The following is a 19,363-nucleotide window of genomic DNA, read 5'->3' as shown; positions in this document are numbered from 1 at the left end:
GTGAAAGTCAAAGCTTCCATCAAACAAAACAAATATCCCAGCTTCTGCACATGTGAATTCAGCTTATAGTGGTATCCCCTTAACTGACCTGCATATCATTAATATAAAAATTCCAGGTTTGATTGGCATTGTAAAAATGGCTTCAAAAATATTACCCTATGACTCGAGTTTATCATATATGCAGAAAAACATGGAAATGGAACAGCAGGGTATAAATTTCCTATTAATAAAATTATTAGGAAAATATAGTGCAAATGGGCACCCACATGAGATGGAGAAGGTAAAAGCCAAAACCAATATCTAAAAGAGAGAGAATCCCATGAGTTCTCTGTTTATTCATACAGCTACCACAAATATTTTAATCCAAGGGTCTTTGGGAACATGTATTTAAACTTGTTTAAATACAAAGAGCCTCATCACCTGTAAAATGCTGCAGATTGGTGAATAATGATTAAACATACAAAATAATGCAAAGAACCTGCCCTTTTATATATTGTTTTTTAAATAAATTACCCTTTTATAAATTTCTTAATTGTGGTTCTCTAAATGGTGTCATTTAGGTAAATTAGCCTGTAGGTGTATTGATTACTTGGATAATGGGTGTTAGACAAATCAGTTTGTGTCATTCCCAGTTAGGAACAGCTTAGTCACCTCCTAGGTTCTGGGAAGAAGTCTGTCAGGAGAGGCTGTGCAGGACTGGCTCAGCGCACTGCAGAAGCCCTGTGCATTCTTCTGTGCACCCATCCTGGGACCCCCTGCCCTGTGCTTCTCTCCTCCATTGTGCATCTCCTAGCTCTGCACCAAGTCCACAGCTGCTAGCCTGACACAGGCCCTCTGCTCAACATACCCCCTCATGTTATTTTCCTCCTGCGTGGTGCCTGCCTTTTCTTCTGTGCTTCTGCCAGGTGCTTCCTCTCTGCCCCATATGCCTTCCCCTTTTCTTCCTTGGCCTCCTTCTACTGCTGCTTGGGAATCTGCAGGTGGGTGCCATCTTGGTGCTTCCCTTGAGGGCTATCCAGTCCTCTGAAAGATGGGTGTCTGCACTTTGCTGATGTGGATGCTGAGGAACACACACCTGGCCACTCACTTCTCTGATGCAAGAGCTTCAGGGGCAGAAGGCTGGCCTTTTACCAGGCAGAGGCTGACCCCTGGGCCCCTGGCAGGAAGGAAGACAGGGGACCAACTCTTGGAACCTCCTCTCTGGAGGCTGTCATAGCCTCAGAAGACTGATATTGTTGTTCAGCGCCTTCTTCCTTGTCCCTGTCTTGGGCAAGGGTGTCCTGGTTCTCCCTTAGCTGATAGGATTTCCTTACTGCCTGCTGCCTTTTTCGCCCACAGGAAAGGTCCTCAGGGCACACAGTTTTGCAGATGATGGCCACAATTGGACTGTAAAAGCTTATGCTCATTCTGATCATATGGTCTAAGATGCTCCCATCCTCCAGGCCCCAGCTGGAGCACGAGGTCAGCATGGACTACACAAACTCAATGAGTCTCTGCAAACACTTTTTTGGAGGTTGCAGGCTTCAGAACTGCCTCAGAGGGCAGCAGCAGCTCTAGCCTGTACTTTTCCCCAAACTGTTCTTGGGAGAGTTGCGCGAAGCCTACACCCAGCCTATGTAAGCGGCCTACTTCTGGGGAGGGGCATCCTGCAATGGGTGTTCCTTCCATGTACATCTGCCCCTGCATCAGGACTCTGACACACTCCGTTTAGCCCTGCATGGTGACTTTCATCATGGCAGTGAAGCTGAACACGTTCCTTTTTTCAAGATCAAGACCAGAGAAATACTTCAACAGGTAGTTGGTGATGGTGGGGTGTCCTGCAGGCACAGCTGTGATTAGTGCCATGTTCTCATTGGGGAACTCTGCTAAGGCCACCACAGTGTCCACAAAGCAGACTACAAAAAGGCCCTTCAAGCAGTGCAGTTAGTCCCCTGCATCTCCTCATCCCGTGGACCCCACTGCACCAGCGCCTGCGGGAGCCCCACATCCCTGGCACAGCCAGTGTGCAAAGAGGTGCCCTCCTCCAGGATGTCCTCCAGGGTGCTGTCCATGCTCACCATACTGCATTTCTCCTCACCTCTGCAAAGATACAAGGAATCATCAGAAGCAATTCTGCGGGTGTCTGCCAGAGTATTCTTTACTTCACATTTTAGCTTGTCTGTTACCAGGGCTTGAGCTCAGGGGCATCCCTGATCACTGAGCCACATCCCTAACTCCATCTCACATTTTACTTAGAGAGTCTTACTGAGTTGCTTATTGCCTTGCTTTGCTGAGGCTGGTTTTGAACTCCAGATCATCCTGAGACTCAAGAGCCACTGGGATTACAGGTTTGTGTCACTATGCCCCTGGTATATGTTTAGAAATAGGGAAGTGAGACTTATACATATACATTTTAAAATTGCAATTGTACAGATAAATTTTATATATGCATATACGATAATATATATGTAAACATACCATTGATAATCGAATATCTAAGTTGAAATACATGTACACATTCATATTACTGCACATAAGTTTATTTAAAAATTAGGTTTAGGTATAAGGGTGTTGTGAGAGTTAGTATTAAATTATGGCTTGGGTTACTGTTGATGTTTGGGAATGAATAAGTTTATCAGAAACATGAATATTCATGAACATACACTTGTGAAAATATCTATGAAAATATATATAAAAACATATGCTTTGAAATAGTGAAGGATTTAATGTGAGTTGTATGAATATACATTTTTTATTTTGCAAATGCAGAGGTAGATAATATATATTAATACAAAAAACATGCACATATGCCATTAATAATTGAATATATATGTCAAAATACACACAAATATTCATGTAAATACATAAGCTTTTATGTAAAATTAGGTTTAATTACAAGGGGTATGCATAGGATTAGTATTAAATTATAGCAAGGGTTAGCATTATGGCTAGGGAATGAATATGTATATCAAAAAACATGAATATTTCTAAGAATGTACTTGTGAAAATATATGTATATAAACATATTTTTTGAAATAGGAAAGAGTTTAATGTGAGATGTACACATACACATTTTAAAATTTGTGAATGCACAAATAAATATGCATATATAATATATATGCAAATATACTTTTTATAATTGAATATATGTCTCATTACACATGTTTATTCACAATTTTATGTATGCTTCTATATTAATGTAGATTCAGGTATAAGGTTATATTTAGGTTTAGTGTTAAATTTTGTGTAGGGTAAGGGCTAGGCTTATGCATATGGAAAATGCACATGGAAAACCAAAAATACTCATTAGAATTACTCATGAATACATGTATGAAAATATAAATAAACATATATTTTTTGAACTCAGGAAGGTTTTTGTTTTTTATTTATTTAAAAAATTTTAGTTGTTGATGCACCTTTATTTTATTTATTTATATGCAGTGCTGAGAATCGAACCCAGTGCCTCACACATGCCAGTAAAGTGCACTACTACTGACTCCCAGCCCCAGCTCTGAACTAATAAAGGTATTGATGTGACACATATGAATACAGATTTTTAAAAATAGAGCTGCATAGATTAATTATATACATGAATATATACTTATACATATTCAAATATGCCAACATTGATAATTGTATACATAACTATTTAGAAATGAATATTAAAATTATTATATATGCATTTATTTTAAGGTAGATTTAGGTATACAAGTAAATATAGGGTTAGTATTAACTTCAAATTTTTGTGTACATTTAGGTTTAGCTTTAGAGAATAAATATATTTGTTGAAAACATGAATAAACCTAAGAATGTACATGGTAATATTTGCATAAAAATTATCATAAATATATGTTTGGAAACAGGGAAATGTTAATATGAGACATAAATACAAATTTTAATATGCAAATGCAAAAACAAATTTTATATAAGAATATATAATAACACTTCTGCAAATATAACATTGATAAATGTGTATGTAAATATAAATACATTTGAGTATTCATATAAGTATATATGCTTTTATCTGAATATTTTAAAAATGTACATGTGCAATTTTTTTTTTCTGTTGAGTCTTATTGTATATATATATTTTTTTTCACTTTTTTTTTTATTGGTTGTTCACAACATTACAAAGCTCTTGACATATCATACTTCGAACAATAGTTTCAAGTGAGTTATGAACTCCCATTTTTACCCCAAATACAGATTGCAGAATCACATAGGTTACACATTCACATTTTTACATAATGCCATACTAGTGACTGATGTATTCTGCTACCTTTCCTATCCTCTACTATCCCCCTCCCCCCCCATCTTTTCTTTCTATCCCATCTACTGTAATTCATTTCTCTCCTTATTTTTCTTCCAATTCCCCTCACAACCTCTTTTATGTAGTTTTTTATAACAATGAGGGTCTCTTTCCATTTCCATGCAATTCCACTTTTCTCTCTCTTTCCCTCCCATCTCGTGCCTCTGTTTAATGTCAATCTTTTCTTCCTGCTCTTCCTCCCTACTCTATTCTTAGTTGCTCTCATTATATCAAAGAAGACATTTGGTATTTGTTTTTTAGGGATTGGCTAGCTTCACTGAGCATAATCTGCTCTAATGCCATCCATTTCCCTGCAAATTCCATGATTTTGTCATTTTTTAGTGCTGTGTAATACTCCATAGTGTATAAATGCCACATTTTTTTAATCCATTCATCCATTGAAGGGCATCTGGGTTGGTTCCACAGTCTAGCTATTGTGAATTGTGCTGCTATGAACATCGATGTGGCCATATCCCTGTAGTACGCTCTTTTAAGGTCTTCAGGGAATAGACCAAGAAGGGCAATAACTGGGTCAAATGGTGGTTCCATTCCTAGCTTTCCCAGGAATCTCCATACTGCTTTCCAAATTGGCCGAACCAATTTGCAGTCCCACCAGCAATGTATTAGAGTACCCTTTTCCCCACATCCTCGCCAGCACTTGTTATTATTTGACTTCATAATGGCTGCCAATCTTACTGGAGTGAGATGGTATCTTAGGGTAGTTTTGATTTGCATTTCTCTGACTGCTAGAGATGGTGAGCATTTTTTCATGTATCTGTTGATTGATTGTATGTCCTCCTCTGAGAAGTGTCTGTTCAGGTCCTTGGCCCATTTGTTGATTGGGTTATTTGTTGTCTTATTGTCCAATTTTTTGAGTTCTTTGTAAACTCTGGATATTAAGGCTCTATCTGAAGTGTGGGGGGTAAAAATTTGTTCCCATGATGTAGGCTCCCGATTTACTTCTCTTATTGTTTCTCTTGCTGTGAAAAAACTTTTTAGTTTAAGTAAGTCCCATTTGTTGATTCTTGCTATTAACTCTTGTGCTATGGGTGTCCTGTTAAGGAATTTGGAGCCTGATCTCACAATATGTAGATCGTAGCCAACTTTTTCTTCTATCATACGCAGAGTCTCTGATTTGATATCAAGGTCCTTGATCCATTTTGAGCTAATTTTTGTGCATGGTGAGAGGAGGGGATTCAGTTTCATTTTGTTGCATATGGATTTCCAGTTTTCCCAACACCATTTGTTGAAAATGCTATCCTTCCTCCATTGCATGCTTTTAGCCCCTTTATCGAATATAAGATAGTTGTAACTTTGTGGATTAGTCTCTGTATCCTCTATTCTGTACCATTGGTCTACCCGCCTGTTTTGGTACCAGTACCATGCTGTTTTTGTTACTATTGCTCTGTAGTATAGTTTGAAATCTGGTATTGCTATACCACCTGATTCACACTTCCTGCTTAGAATTGCTTTTGCTATTCTGGGTCTTTTATTTTTCCATATGAATTTCATGATTGCTTTATCTATTTCTACAAGCAATGCCATTGGAATTTTGATTGGCATTGCATTAAACCTATAGAGGACTTTTGGTAATATCGCCATTTTTATGATGTTAGTTCTGCCTATCCATGAACAGGGTATATCTTTCCATCTTCTAAGATCTTCTTCTACTTCTCTTTTTAGGGATCTGTAGTTTTCATTGTATAAATCTTTCACCTCTTTTGTTAGGTTGATTCCCAAGTATTTTATTTTTCTTGAGGATATTGTGAATGGAGTGGTTTTCCTTATTTCCATTTCAGAGGTTTTGTTGCTGATATACAGAAATGCCTTTGATTTGTGCGTGTTGATTTTATATCCTGCCACTTTGCTGAATTCATTTATTAGTTCTAGTAGTTTTTTTGTAGACCATTTTGGGTCTTCTAGGTATAGAATCATGTCATCTGCAAATAGTGATAATTTAAGTTCTTCCTTTCCAATTTTTATGCCTTTAATTTCTTTCGTTTGTCTAATTGCTCTGGCCAGTGTTTCGAGAACTATATTGAATAGAAGTGGTGATAGAGGGCATCCCTGTCTTGTTCCTGATTTTAAGGGGAATGCCTTCAATTTTTCTCCATTCAGAATGATGCTAGCCTGGGGCTTAGCGTAAATAGCTTTTACAATATCAAGGTAAGTTCCTGTTATCCCTAGTTTTTCTAATGTTTTGAACATAAAGGGATGCTGTACTTTGTCGAATGCTTTTTCTGCGTCTATCGAGATGATCATATGGTTCTTATCTTTAAGTCTATTGATATGGTGAATTACATTTATTGATTTCCGTATATTGAACCATCCCTGCATCCCAGGGATGAATCCAACTTGTTCATGGTGCACAATTTTTTTGATGTGTCTTTGTATCCGATTCGCCAGAATTTTATTGAGGATTTTTGCATCTAGGTTCATCAGAGATATTGGTCTGTAGTTTTCTTTCTTTGCTGTGTCTTTGTCTGGTTTTGGAATCAATGTGATGTTGGCCTCATAGAATGAATTTGGAAGGACTCCCTCTTTTTCTATTTCCTGGAATAACTTGAAAAGTATTGGTATTAATTCTTCTTTAAAGGTTTTGTAAAACTCCGCTGTATACCCATCCGGTCCTGGGCTTTTCTTGGTTGGTAGTCTTTTGATTACTTCTTCAATTTCATCCATTGATATTGGTCTGTTCAAATCGTGTGTGTCCTCCTGACTCAGTCTGGGCAAATCATATGTCCTAAGAAATTTATCGATGTCTTCACTATCTTCTATTTTATTGGAATATAGGTTTTCAAAATAGTTTCTAATTGTCTTCTGTATTTCTGTGGCGTCTGTTGTGATATTGCCTTTTTCATCCCTTATGTTAGTAATTTGAGTTCTCTCTCTTCTTCTCTTCGTTAGCATGGCTAAAGGTTTGTCAATCTTGTTTATTTTTTCAAAGAACCAACTTTTAGTTTTGTTAATTTTTTCGATAGTTTCTTTTGTTTCAATTTCATTGATTTCCGCTCTGATTTTAATTATTTCTTGCTTTCTGCTGCATTTGCTATTGTTTTGCTCTTCCTTTTCTAGGGCTTTGAGATGAAGTGTGAGCTCATTTATTTGTTGGTTTTTCCTTTTTTTGAGGAATGACCTCCAGGCGATGAATTTCCCTCTTAAAACTGCTTTCATTGTGTCCCATAGATTCCGATAGGTTGTGTCTGCATTTTCATTTATCTCTAAGAATTTTTTGATTTCCTCCTTTATGTCTTCTGTAACCCTTTGATCATTCAGTAACATATTGTTCATTTTCCATGTGATATTGGATTTTCCCTTCTTTTATCATTAATTTCCAGTTTCAATCCATTATGATCAGATAAAATGCATGGTATAATCTCTACCCCTTTATATTTATTGAGGGTTGCCCTATGGCATAATATATGGTCTATTTTTGAGAAGGATCCATGTGCTGCTGAGAAAAAAGTATATCCATTCGATGATGGTTGGTATATTCTATATATGTCAGTTAAGTCTAGGTTATTGATTGTGGTATTGAGGTCTATAGTTTCTTTATTCAACTTTTGCTTGGAGGATCTGTCCAATGGTGAGAGAGGTGTGTTGAAGTCACCCATAATTATTGTGTTGTGGTCTATTTGATTCTTGAACTTGAGGAGAATTTGTTTTATAAACTTCGAAGTGCCATTATTTGGTGCATAAATATTGATAATTGTTATGTCTTGTTGTTTAATGGTTCCTTTTAACAGTATATAATGTCCTTCCTTATCCCTTTGGATTAACTTAGTCTTGAAGTCGATTTTATTCGATATGAGGATGGCCACCCCTGCTTGCTTGCGAGGAGCATGTGCGTGGTATATTTTTTCCCAACCTTTCACCTTTAGCCTGTGTATGTCTTTTCCAGTCAGGTGAGTCTCCTGGAGACAGCATATTGTTGGATTTGTTTTTTTGATCCATGTTACCAGCCTATGTCGTTTTATTGGAGTGTTTAAACCATTAATGTTTAGAGTTACTATTGATATATAGTTTGTACTTCCAGCCATATTTGATTATTTATCTCATTTTTTTTTAATTGCGTTTGTTTCACCATGATTAGTTTTCCCCCCTCCGTCTGTCTTTACTGAGGTACTTCCCACTGTTGGCTTTGGTTATTGTTTTCCGTTTCTTCCTCGTGAAGTGTTTTGCTCAAGATGCTTTGCAACGCTGGTTTTCTGGCTGCAAATTCTTTTAGTTTTTGTTTATCGTGAAAGATTTTTATTTCGTTGTCGTATCTGAAGCTTAATTTTGCTGGGTACAGAATTCTTGGTTGGCATCCATTGTCTTTCAGTGTTTGAAATACGTTATTCCAGGATCTTCTCGCTTTCAGCGTCTGAGTTGAGAAGTCCGTTGTTAACCTTATTGGTTTACCCCTGAATGTAATCTTTCTCTTTTCTCTTGTAGCTTTTAATATTTTCTCTTTGTTCTGTATATTGGATATCTTCATAACAATGTGTCTTGGCGTTGGTCTACTGTGATTTTGTATGTTCGGTGTCCTGTATGCATCTACAATTTGAATATCTGTTTCCTTTTTTAATTCTGGAAAGTTTTCTGTGATTATTTCATCTAGTAGATTACTCATTCCCCTTGTTTGAATCTCTATCCCTTCCTCTATCCCAATGACTCTTAAATTTGGTTTTTTTATATTATCACATATCTCTTGTATGCTTCTCTCATGATTTTTAACCAGCCTATCTGAGATGGCTAGCCTCTTTTGCAGATGATATATTTTGTCTTCATTATCTGATGTTCTAGCTTCTACTTGCTCCACTCTATTAATGATACTCTCATTTGAGTTTTTAATTTGGTTTATAGTTTCCTTCATTTCTAAGATTATGGTTTGATTCTTTTTTATAGTCTCTATCTCCTGATAAAGATGCTTAACTTCTTCCTTTATCTGTTTGTGTAATACATTCTCAATGTGTTCTTTCGCTGCTTGAATTTGCTGTCTTGTATCCTCTTTAAGGTTCCGTTCCATCTGTCTCAGGTGTTCCATGAGTTCTTTATATGACCATTTTTCTGGTGGTTCTATATCCTCCTGAATATTTAGGCTGCCCTGCATTGTTTGCACTCCTTTTCTTCCTTGCTTTTTCATGCTGTTCATATTGTTTCTTGTTCTGTTTGACTGCTGAGTTACTGTTTACTCCTATAAATATATTTGAAGCTTGGGAGGAAAGGTATTAGAAGGGATGGGTAGAAGTCACTAAAGAGAATAAGAGTAAGCAGGTAGAATTCAAGGAAGGGGGAATAAGAAAATTAAAAAGAGATGTAAAGACAGGAGAAAAGAAGGATAGAAAAGAATAGAAGATTAAAAGGGATTTAAAGAGAAATAATAATAGTAGAAATGGAAAATGAGATTTAAAAAATAGAATAAAATAAAATAAGATGGATTAAAAAACATTTAAAAAGACAGTAAAAAAAAAAATTTTTATAAATGCAGTCCTAGAGTTCGATTAACTGCTCTTCCAGTGGGTGGAGCTATGCCCACCAGGCCAAGTTTCTCCTCTCAGTAGGCGGGAGTCAATCACTGTGCAGCGGTACTTCCTCCAGGATTGGGCGGGTCTCCCTTCCTGTTGTTCGCTGTGTGGGCGGGGCCTTTTGCAGAGCTGGTCAGGGGTCGTTTGCAGCACTGGGTTGGCAGGTGGAGGGTGGTGGTCTGCAGCTCCAAACCGCCAGAGGAGGTTCACAGAGTCGGGCCCTCGGGGCCGGGCAGGCAGTGTCTGCTCCCCCACTCACTGCAAGGGTGTAGGCAGTGGCCGCTTGGCGGTAGCCAGCGTCGGTTCACAGAGCTGGTCTGCGGGGAGCCCAAGCAGCCAGGCAGGCAGCGCCAGCTCCCAAGTTCACTGTGCCGTGTGAGCAGCGGCTGGTTGAGGTTCACCAAGTCAGCCCGGAGGAGGGAGGGGGGACAGGCAGACAGCCAGCAACTGCTCCCAAGTTTGATGTTATGTGTGGGCGGTTCACGAAGCCGGGCTGCGGGGACCCAGGCAGGCCACTCCTGCTCCTAAACTCGTTGCAGCGTGTGGGCGGCGGTCGGCTTGGGTTCACAGGGCCCGCCCGCGGGGATCCAGGCAGGCAGCAATGGTTCCCAAAAACAGTGCAGCGTGTGGCCTGCGCCAGCTGCGATTCAGAGAGCCAGCTCGCGGGACCTGGGCAGGTCGCTCCTGATCCTAAACTCGCTGCCGCTTGTGGGCGGCGGTCAGCTTGGGTTCACAGGGCCCGCCCGTGGGGATCCAGGCAGGCAGCAATGGTTCCCCAAAACAGTGCAGCGTGTGGCCTGCGCCAGCTGCGATTCAGAGAGCCAGCTCGCGGGACCCGGGTAGGTCGCTCCTAATCCTAAACTCGCTGCCGCTTGTGGGCGGCGGTCGGCTTGGGTTCACAGGGCCCGCCCGCGGGGATCCAGGCAGGCAGCAATGGTTCCCAAAAACAATGCAGCATGTGGCCTGCGCCAGCTGCGATTCAGAGAGCCAGCTCGCGGGACCTGGGCAGGTCGCGCCTGCTCCTAAACTCGCTGCCGCTCGTGGGTGGCGGTCGGCTTGGGTCCACAGAGCCCGCTCGCAGGGGTCCAGGCGGTTAGTGTTCGCTCCTATGCTCACTGCAATGTGTAGGCAGCGGCCATTCGGCGGCCCCCGGCGGGACTGTGCCCCTGCTCTGGGTTGCCGAGATTCAGTATTTTGTGACAATCTAACACCTCCTATTAAACTTACTAGTTCCAGGAAGGTCTCCTTTCAGAGGAAATTTGCTTGAAGTTTCCCAGCAGGACGCATGTGGGTGTATTAATGAGTCTCTCTGATCCCCTTACCACGGAGGCATTGTATGTGCTGCCTCTTCGCTGGCAGCCATGTTCCTCACTACATGTGCAATTTTGATGTTTTGAAATTGGGAAGGTTTTAATGTGAGATGTAGGAAGACACATTTTTAATTTGTGAAAGAAGATATATATATATAAAATATATATTAAATATACCATTGATAATTGAATGCAAGTCAAAATACACATAAACATTAGAAAATGAATAAGTTATATTGAAAAATATGAATAATCATAAGATTATACCTGTAAAAATTTGCATTAAAATACACAGAAATATATGTGTTTTGAAATAGATAAAGGTATGAGATGTATAAATACATATTCATTAATTTCCAAATGCACAGATAAATTACATGTGAACATATATAAACACATAGGTATAGGATTATTAATTGCATATTTGAATAAGTCTATGCAAAAATATTTATATTACTAGATATGCTTTTGTATTAATGTAGGTTTAGAAATGGGGTAAATTTAGGGTTATTATTAAATATTGTGTAGTGTAAGTGTTAGAGTATGAATATATATATATATATATATATATATATATATATATAAAACATGAATATTCAAATAATATGCATGTGAAAATATGTATAAAACATATATAAAAAATGAACAAGGACCTAGTATAAAAACATTGTATGCAGAAATGTTGACAATAACTACAGAAAATCAACTGCCACATATACAGTTGGAAATACTATCATTAACAGGAAAAGTATAAGGAAAAAAAAATTATCTCAGGTATTTTGAAACAGTGAAAGCAAGATAACAAATGCAATCATAAAGCAAGACACAAAATTTCCTCAAGGATTTATTGAGAATAGATGATTTGAACATAGAATTAAATTATGAGTCAACAATAAAAAATAAGTCAAAGATCATCAGAGTTTTAAATAAAGCAAATACTTTTATAAAAAATATATATATGGGGTAAAGAAAAACATTACAAGGAAAATTAGAAATACTTTTGAGCTGACAGATAACAAAGATTCAACAAATCAAAAGCAATAAGAGGCAGATGAAGCAATTTATAAAGAAGTGCTTCTAATTCCACCTGCTTATATTAGAAAAAGACACAGGGATAAAATCAGTGTTGACTCTGATCATGCAACTTGAGAAGCACTAATAATAATTTATTTATAATAATTATTAAGAATTTGCTTAGAGTAGATATGTACATAGAGTCCAGGGCCAGTGGATGTAGCATATACCAATGTGGGATCGCAAATTGTGCAGCACCATAGCAGGCAGATGTGCAAGTGGCCAGGAGCTGAACGGTGCCTTGAAGATGTGTGCATGTCAGCTGAAGATCTTGACTTTGTTGTCCCTGAGAGGCAGGATGGGGTGGAAGAGAAAGGAAGGGAAAGGACTATTTCTTAGTTATTCATGCTTCTGGATCCTGGGCACATTGACCACAACCATAGAACCTTTTTTTGTTTATTTTCTCTCTCTCTCTCTCTCTGATGTGTGGTTTGGTCTTTGGAGCATTTTTCTTCTAGGCCTACTGTCTGTGACAGAGGCCATATTACATATGGTGCTCCTGGAAACTCTGGTACAATTCAGATTTTTCTTCAGTGAATTATCTGGCAAGATCATGGGGGAAAGCAATTACTTAGGCATAGACCCAAAATGAATATTTTGTACTTTGAAGCACCATCTTCTCTCTTTTGCATATATTGTAGTTCTTAATTTTAGGCAGATTACTGGAGGTATACTAATATAGTCTTGCATAATTAAACTCCTGTGAGGAGACTCTTTTCAAAGGCCCTCTTTTGACTGAAATGGGGACTCCACTGTTCAGGTCTCCTTGGATTCTAGAAGTGCAAGAGAGTTGGGGTTGGGACCAGAGTCTTTGCCTGGTGACAGCTCCTGTGAAGAGCATCTGGGGGGCCATGTTGAAGCCTGACTCGGACTAAAGCCATTTTAAGGAGCCATTTCAGAAGGAGCAATGGTTTTGGAGAAAGAAGGATGTACTTCTTTGGGAAAGGCTGGGGGAGCAGGGAAGGAAAAAGTTACTTCATTTGCAGTGTTGTTGAACAGTGTTGTCATTGAGTGCCAGATTAGAGGTCCTTTCAAACTTGACTAGAAAGGAGGGCATTTTTAAAGCCCTTGAAGAGGCTACATAGCAACAAACATCTCTGTTCACCCATGAATGACTTCAAGCCTCAATGTCACAATCAGGTCAGAATGCTCTTTCTCACCCAGAATAACAGGCCCAGGTTCACTACATGTGCTTCCATGAACCATAACCTGCGTTGGCATGGTTCATCCTGTCTGCCTGTCTCAAAGCCCCATGATTGGGTGAGGCTTACTGTTTTCAGAAAAGCCACTTGTGCCCTTGCATGGGTGCCCTGCTTCCCTGGGAGCTGTGTGGCTGAACAGTGGGTTGAAAGAAAAGCATAAAGGGGCTGGGGTTTCTGGGCAGTGGACCCATGTACAGACAGCACTCTTGGACATTCCCACTTTTTCCTTGATTCCTGGAAATCTTAAATGCATCTTCCCTTCTTTTCAATTGTTTATCTCAGGTATTTTGTCACTGTGTTGGCAAGTGACCTAATACAAGCAAAAAGGGAGTCTCAAATTTTCTTAAAGATGTTTTTCAGAGTAGATGATTTGACAACAGAACTAAACGATGAGTCAACAAAGTAAACCTTGTGAAAAATCACCAAAAGTTTTGAAATGAACCAAAGCATTTTAGTAAAGTATACATATGGGGTAAAGATAAAACTTACAAGGAAATTTGGAAATAATTTTGAGCACAAGATAACTGACATTCAACCAATCAACAGCAACAGGATGCGTCTTAAGAAGTTCTTAAAGTACTGCTTCTACTTCAACTTGCTTACATTAGAAAAAGATATATGGATGGATAAAATAAATGTTGACTCTGATCATCTACCTTGATTAGTTACAAAAACAAAACAAAAACAAACAAACAAAAAACAAGAGGGAAGAAATTAGAACAAAGTGGATGGGAAAAGATAATAAGGGCCTACCCTTATTATCTTTATCCAGGTAAAATAAAGACAGGAGAAAATGATTACACCATAAAAAAACCCAAGAAAACAGAAAAAAATTTCTCAAAAAGTTCACGAAACTTTATGAGGACAAAACCAAGTAAGATAGAAAAGCACAATGAGCAATACCAAATACAAAAGTTATCTGAATTGATCCTATGATGTTACAATGACTTAGTACTATGTATACTCTTGTAATGATGTATGATATGAAAAACAATTATCTCAATGACAACATAGATGACAAGCATCTTGCCAAACCAATTATCAAACTTCCTCCAAGAAAAAGTGGATGCAGTGCCCAGAACTCTGGCGGGTGCTAGGGGAAGAGCAGCAATGAGCAGGCTGCAACCCAAGGTGCAGGAGCAGCAAAACACCTTTGAGGCAATGACAGGAAGGAGCCAGCGCTACTCTCCCTTCAACACACACACTTCTGCTGCCACCCCCTAGTGAGTGCAAGCTCATGCAAAGCACCTGAGGCTGCTAGAAGTGCTATGTAACCTGAACATGCAGGAGGAAGGTGACCCAATACGGGTGTGGCCGCCCAAGCCTCAGGGGACCAAGTTGGTGGTCACTTCTGAAGGCTCCTTCTCTTAACCCTTGTTCGCCCATTCCTGTTGCCTGGCTGGCCTAAATGACTATCTATCGCCCCAGTTCCTACACTCCATGGTGACGATTGATTAACTGGGAGAGATGGGTGGCAATGTGCTCAAAAGGCTGATGAAGCTAAGCGAGAACCACCGAGGCAGAGGTTGGGAGCTGGTGGTTGCCAAGGGTTGAGGAGCGGGGTGGATGGTGCAGTGAGTGGCGGCAGCTGGGCTGACAGCAGGGGCAGCCTCCAACCCTGGGGCTGGGCAGCACCAGTAAACGCTTGCTGCTCGATTTTTTGCACACCTTTCCTATTGGAGGTTAGGTCCACCTCCTTTGATACAACACCCAGGACAATAGGCGGAACAAAGGCTCCATGAGACTGGAGTCCAATCTGCACGCCCAAGAGGAAGCCTCTTGTACTCTAGCCTCTACTTGGCTGTCATCCTCTACTTTGAATGGAGCTTGCATGCCAAGGGCTCAGGGAGGACTGCACCATGACCCTAGTAGTGCAGGCACTCCATCCTAAGCCCCAGTGAGCAGACATCTGCTTGCTCAAACGTGACTGTGAGAAGTTTTCCTCTGCTTACCCAGAATTCTGTTCCAAAACCAAGGACCCGGCAGACATCCCACCAGTGCCACTGAGTCCTGTCACCTGGGCTGCAGCTCCAGTGGAACTGCTCTGCGCATCCAGGCAGAGGGGTCCCTTGGAGATTCTTTGGTTCTTCTACTTCTAGGGTGCCTACAATGCTTCCTGGATAGACATGCTGAATGCCTTAGGGATCACAGCCCTGTTGAATATCTCCTCCGAATGCCCAAACCACATGGAAGGATGCTACCAGTAGAAATGCATCTGGTGGAAGACAACCACAAGTCCAACATGGGCTCCTGGTTCATGGAAGCCATGGAGTAGGACTGTGTGGTAAAGGACTACCGCAGTCCAGGGATGGTGCACTGCTAGGAGGGCATCCTGTGCTCTGCTACCATCTGCTTGGCTTAGCAGGAATAAGGAATGGGCAGCTGAGGCTGGAGAAGGCCTTGAGCTGCATGGAGCAGCTGTCCCAGGTGCTGGCCACATCCTGCCCCTCCAGGCCCGCCAGCCCTTCAGGCCCCTTAGGGGTGCTGCAAGCCCACTCCCACCCTTACCTCACAATTTGTCTTCAGCTTCCCTATCTTCCTGGGTGTGCACTCGGCCCTCAGCTGACTGCTGGACCTTCTCGGCCTCAGCACTACCTCCCCCAGCACTCGGAGCCACTCACCTAACCCCTAAAACCAAGGTTGCTGCCAGCAAGGGATGCAAGATCCTCGTGGGGACTGAACAATATAAAATTTGTTTCAAGAGTACATAATAAGTCTAATGTCTACTATGGCAGATGTTGAAAACATTACAAAGCTCATGACATATCATCTTTCATATATCTTTTTTTCATTTATCAGTTTTTTCTTTTATATCCAGGAGACCAAATGGATCTTCCTTCATATTTTTTAAAGAAAATGAGGTGTTAAAATAAAATGCTGTTCTTAACCTAATTTTGTGCACTAAAGTCAATTTATAAGGTTATGCCTTATTTGGTTTTTCATAAAGTAGTTCAGGAAAGTCCAGAATGCACTTATGGCCTCAAGATCTCTTGCTAGACAACTAATTCACAGAGAGACTTTGAAAGTTTCTTCCCTCAGGGACCAACTGAACTGCATTTCTCTGGCTTCTTGCTTGACTGACATCAAGGAGAGAAAATTGGGCTAAAGGGGAGAGATGGTGAGGAGAGGAGAATAATAACAGGGTAGAAAGCTGAGCGGGCAGGAGGGTGAAGGGATGGAATCTTAAGAGGAGGCTATCCAGGAGCTAAGACCTGTGTGGTGAACCTGATATCTCCTAGAAGGTAAAGGAGGTCAGGGTCACTTACAGAGCTGATGTCAGATGGTGATGAATTTGAAGCAGGCTCTGTGACTGTGTAAGATGCAATCGTTGCTTTAGCTCCAAGTTAGCCCTTGCCTTCTTCAAAACATCATGTGTCCTGGTCACTGAAAGAAGAAAAGAGCCCCAGAAAGAAGGAATTTCTAGCTGGGCCCTACTTGCTGGGCATGCATTTTCTTCTCACCCCTCAATCATGGCCTCTTGCTGACCCCTTTGTCCCCCCCTCCTTCTGCAACCACAATTGCTCATGTCACAGGAGGGTTGGGCCCAGTGCATCAGACTCTCCCTTCCCAACATTCCCAGTGCCTCTGTGGTCACTGTTTATCTGCAGCACAAGTGGGACATCTGCAAGACCAGCCCTTTCCTCTGCTGCTCCACAGCTCAGGGGCACCTACGCTGGCTGACAATGAACTGCTCCATGTTCTTCTTCTGCTGGTTAGCAGTCTTCAGACGCTCAGCTGTGCTCTCAAGGAGCTTCTCCTGTTTGGATACTTGGGCTCGCAGATCCAGGAGCTCCCTTTCCATTGATTCATCCTGGGGAAGAAGGACAAGCTCTCAGACAACAGTTTGGAGACCGAATGTATTCAGTTCTTTGTGGTTCCTACCAATCAGAAGCAGAACTCTATAATCTTCTCAGCAGACTGAGTTCCCTTCATTATAACTTCTCAATCCCTCAGTTCAGAACAGTTGAGAAAAAGACCACAGGTAGGAATGTTGAGAACCTGAAAGCCCCCAATCAAGGATCAAGGAGACTGTGACTCCAGACCCACAGCAACTCCCAACTGTGAACAAGACCTCCAAATCAGTCCTTGAAGAAGTTTTGTCTCACCCTTCTCCCATCCATGCAGGACTTGGAATTTCAGAGATACTATGTCTGGGACACAGGGCTACCTGATGACAGTGTTCACATTTCAAAATGTCTGTACGAACCTGAAGATGGTAAAGTGCTTCCTTGTAATTAGCATAGTTCTTTTCCCCAAATATACCAGTTACATTAGTATGGAAATAAAAACTAGTGAGCGGATCCAGATTCTAGTCCAACCAAGGCAGGAGAATTCTTTAGGGGCTCTACCTTTTCCCCAGATTGGAACACAGATAAAAGGTGTGCTGGGATTCTAGGAGCATGACTGAAAGAAGCTGCAGGATCACAGTGACTTCCTTTGATCTTTTGACCAAGAAGCCCTGAGGAATGGAGAAGCTTCAAAGGCCCCTGAATTTTAGTTCAAACTCCAGATTTATTGGAAGCAGATATCTATAGATTACCAGGGCATCTATGTCTGTACTTCTCCATTTCCTTTTCTTCTCTTTGAATTATTATCTTGGGGTTTGGGGTGTGAGGACAAAGTAAGGTAATCAGAGCTTCAATGAAAACATCCACCAGGGGTCTCCCTCCAGGATGCTACATTAAGATCCAGCACATTCTAACAACCTATGTAGCTCCTCACCCTCAGAAAGCCCTGGAACTGAGAATACAGAATCTCATGGGGCAGAAGAGCAGGGCTTATACCAGAAGACAACACTGGCCTCTTACCACTTTGCCAGGCAGCCCAGGGCCGTGGAAGCTTGGTAAAGCTGCTCTCCAGAACATGGTCAGGAGTGAGGCTGACTCATCAAGGGTGCGCTGCAGGGCATGAGCACTGCTTCTTAGCTCATGGAAACATTTGCTGCCTGGTGCCTGTGGAAAGGTGGGAGGGAGCCATGGACATCACTGAAGTTGAGATATCTCAGGGCTCAGGACATTGTAGCCCTGCACAAGACTAAAGCTTCCTTTGTTGATGAGGCACAAAGCATGGGCTGCTTGAACCTGGAAAACCCTAGCTCATCCCTTTGAGGTCCCAGGACTGAAGTGTGGCTCCTTTTACCTGGAATGACTCTTCACATGGACACCCTATATAAGCCTGTCACAGCTCATTCCCATGTCATGTCCTCTACAGACCTTTTACCTTCCTCGCATACAATAAAAGACCCCTCTGCACCAGTGAACTCGAGGCACAAGAGGTGACTTCTCACATTGGGCCTGTGGCCCATTAGTTGGTGTGTATCTTTCCCTGAAGTGGGGGTTACCTGGATGCAAGGCTCTGTCTATACATCCATGGGTCTCTGGTGGCTCAGACAGCACAGCCATTGGCCCTTGTTGTCTCTCAACAGAGATGTACTCTGAGAAGCATTTGCAGATTGCCTCCTCCCATTTCCAGGTTCTTACTCTTTCCACACACAAGGCCTTTATGGATGCAAATCCCTTAGTACGTGTCCATCTGATTGATTTTAATCCACATGGGTCAGCATGACTATAACAGATAATGAGCCATGAGACCGTGCTGATTTCAACATCATATGGGCATCAACTCTTAACAAATACTTTACTGAGGATGGTGGCAACACTGCACAGACATCTCTGTGGCTCTGAGGCAGAATATCTAGTTGGTTTCCTATACCACAGAGTAGAACATAGAATGAATCAGGAGATAGTGAAACAAGGGCTTGGCTAGAATAATTGGAAGATGCTTTCTCTGTCATTGGGAGATGCAGGCCACAAAAATAAATAGGGGAGAAGAAAGTAGAATTAAGGATGAAGGGGACAAAGAAAGAGTGAAGGCAGGAGCTGCAGGTGTGACTACCTCTGAGCCCTGAGCTTCAAGTCCCAGGAAGTTGCATGTGGGTGTCAGGAGAGACTGGATCTGTTCAACCAGCTGTTTCCCCTC

The 19,363-nt window shown here is 41.2% G+C and overlaps 2 pseudogenes across 1 annotated transcript; one reads left to right on the top strand and one right to left on the bottom strand.

The window, feature by feature from the left end:
* Nucleotides 1–392: 392 nt before the first annotated feature.
* Nucleotides 393–17,616, bottom strand: LOC120890499 (ankyrin repeat domain-containing protein 33B pseudogene; annotated as a pseudogene). Its single transcript, XR_013428001.1, has 2 exons — nt 16,651–17,616; nt 393–2,079 (listed from the first exon to the last, which is right to left on the bottom strand). The product of XR_013428001.1 is annotated as an ankyrin repeat domain-containing protein 33B pseudogene (transcript).
* LOC144368630 (dual specificity protein phosphatase 4 pseudogene) lies at nt 14,399–16,050 on the top strand (annotated as a pseudogene).
* Nucleotides 17,617–19,363: the final 1,747 nt, after the last annotated feature.

This window comes from Ictidomys tridecemlineatus, chromosome 11, assembly GCF_052094955.1.
Source record: "Ictidomys tridecemlineatus isolate mIctTri1 chromosome 11, mIctTri1.hap1, whole genome shotgun sequence".
Taxonomy (NCBI): domain Eukaryota; kingdom Metazoa; phylum Chordata; class Mammalia; order Rodentia; family Sciuridae; genus Ictidomys; species Ictidomys tridecemlineatus.
Note: the sequence above shows the minus strand (reverse complement) of the source record. Positions and strands in the feature narration are given on the sequence as shown.